The 2,672-nt window shown below is 42.7% G+C and overlaps 1 non-coding gene across 1 annotated transcript; it reads right to left on the bottom strand.

Annotated features, from left to right (window-relative positions):
* Window positions 1–284: 284 nt before the first annotated feature.
* LOC112088652 lies at window positions 285–391 on the bottom strand. Its single transcript, XR_002900597.1, has one exon. It is a non-coding gene; the product is annotated as a small nucleolar RNA R71 (small nucleolar RNA).
* Window positions 392–2,672: the final 2,281 nt, after the last annotated feature.

The raw sequence follows: 2,672 nt of genomic DNA on the forward strand, positions 1-2,672 counted from the left end.
ATTTTGAGGTGAAGGCTTCCTTGCTCAACATGGTGCAGAACTCTAAGTTCCATGGTTTTCCAATGGAGGATCCTTTGGAACACCTAGACCTGTTTGACAGAGTTTGTGACCTCACCAAAATAAATGGTGTATCTGAAGATAGCTTCAAGCTCAGGCTTTTCCCATTCATTCTAGGAGACAAGGCACACCAATGGGAGAAGAACCTGCCTAGAGGTTCCGTACAGACTTGAGAGTAGTGCAAGCTTGCCTTTTTATCCAAGTTCTTCTCTACTTCTAGGACAACTAAGCTGAGAAACCAAATTTCAAGCTTCAAGCGACATAACAATGAAAGCTTTGGGGAAGCTTGGGAGCGGTTTAGAAGCTACACCAATTAGTGTCCACACCATGGTTTTTCTGATGCTTCTCTACTTTCTACACTGTATAGAGGAGCTTTACCACAGATAATGAATCAATTAGACACAGCTTCCAATGATAATTTCTTGGCAAAAGAGATTACATCTGCTATGGAACTTGTAGAGAATTTGGCTATCTCTAATGACACCTATGGTGAGGATTGGTTCAAGCTCAGATCAAAGGCTTACTAGAGAGGTTAAAGAGCTGAGGAGTGAACTAGAAAAGCTGAAATTGGTTTCTCAAAAACCAATTCACTATGTTGGCGAGTTCAATGATTCTCCAAGCTTTGAAAACATCAATGAAGATGGCCTCACAGAGGAAGAGATAAACTATATTGGGAATCAACAGAGGTATCAGAGGTTCAACAACTATGGAGCCAACCAGAACCTCTCATACCGCAACCCCAATGTAGCAAATCCTCAAGATCAGGTGTACCCTTCTCAGCAAAACCAACAAAGCTATGCTCCTAAGAATCAATTTCAGAGTTCTTTTCAGCCTAAACCACAGTTCAGTCTGCCTCAGCAACAATAGGGTCAATTACAACATCAGAATCCGGTCAGAAACTTCATTTCTCAACAGCAACAGCTCAAAGCGCCTCCAGGTTTCAGTCAACAGCCGCCGGTTCAGAGTCAGCAGATGGGACCAGATATGTGTGGGATACTACAACAGTTGCTACATGGTCAACAAAGAGCTGAGAGTCAGTATGCTTCCATGCAGCAAGAGGTAAGGGAGCTGAAACAGAATCAAGCATCCACATCAAGAAGCCAAGGTAGCTTACCTGGTAAGCCTGAACCAAACCCAAAAGAGTATGCTAAAGCCATTACATTGAAAAGTGGCAAAGACCTACCAGGTTTAGAGCGCAACACTATGATCATTGAGGACAATGATCAAATTGGTGGGGAGGCAGCCCCAAGGGATGATCAAGAAGCTGACAGATCAAAGAAAGGGAAAGCCAAAGAGGTGGAAAAGCCATCAGAACCAGAAAAACCTTATGTTCAACCACTTCCTTATCAACCTAAGCTCCCATATCCAGGAAGATTCAAGAAGCAGCTTGTAGATAAAGCAAGGGCACTCTTTGAGAAGACTCTTAATGAAACACCACTTACAATGCTTCTCATTGAAGCATTTCTGATGATGCCTAAGCTTGGAAAGTTTCTAAAAGATGCTATCTTGAACAAAACTAAAGAGCTACAAGGTATGGTGGTGCTTAGCCATGAGTGTAGTGCCATCATTCAGAGAAGTTCATTCCCAAGGAAGCTGTCTGATCCAGGTAGCTTTACTCTCCCTTGTGCTATAGGACCATTGATGTTTGCAGGCTGCCTTTGTGACTTGGGAGCATCTGTCAACTTAATGCCATTTTCTATAGCAAGAAAGCTTGGATATAGTGTTAAAACCTGCTAGAATCTCTCTTGTTCTAGCTGATAGATCAGTAAGGCTACCTGTTGGGATGTTATAGGACTTTCCAGCCAAGATAGACGGTTTTGAAGTGCCTACAGATTTTGTTGTTCTAGAGATGGATGAAGAACCGGTTGATCCACTGATTTTGGGCAGGCCATTCTTGGCCACAGTAGGAGCAATCATTGATGTAAGAGGTGGCATCATTGAGCTACAACTTGGTTAAGAAAAGCTGAAGTTTGACATCAAGGACATGATGAAAAAGCCCACCATAGAAGGACAATGCTTCTATGTAGAGACCACGGATCAACTAGCTGATGAACTCTTGAGGAGTTGAATACTGATGACCCTCTTCAAGTTGGTTTAACCAAAGAACAAGGAGACTATGGGTTCTTGGCAGAGGAGAGTGAAGGATACAAGCTGTTTTTGGACCATGCAAGGGAACTTGGTTCAGAGACAAAGTTTCTGGAGCTAGAAGCAGGCAGTCTTGAGATCTTGGACATCAGAGGCTCAAATACAAGCCAAGGAGCGGTTCAAAGAGTCATGGACGTGGGTTCTAAAGTGGAGGAGCAGGCTGAGCCGTGTGAGCAGATTGGCAACAAGGGAGCTAAAACCGAGCAGGACAGCTTCAATGCTGATTTGGATGAATCAAAGGCACCCCCTTGTTGAGCTCAAGCCTCGACAAACAGTTTTTGTAATCGGCACATGTTTTGTCAAACCACCATAAGATTCATATTCGGAAGGGCTCAGGAATTCATTCCTTGGACCTAACTCTTCATACCTTGTCATTATCAATGATAACCTGTTAGCTCATGAAGAACATGCATTGTTAAGTGAACTTAGAAAATTCAGTAATTTATATGATCATTAATTTTTTCTTTCGT

This window comes from Eutrema salsugineum, unplaced genomic scaffold (assembly GCF_000478725.1).
Source record: "Eutrema salsugineum unplaced genomic scaffold, Eutsalg1_0 scaffold_14, whole genome shotgun sequence".
NCBI classification, from domain to species: Eukaryota; Viridiplantae; Streptophyta; class Magnoliopsida; order Brassicales; family Brassicaceae; genus Eutrema; species Eutrema salsugineum.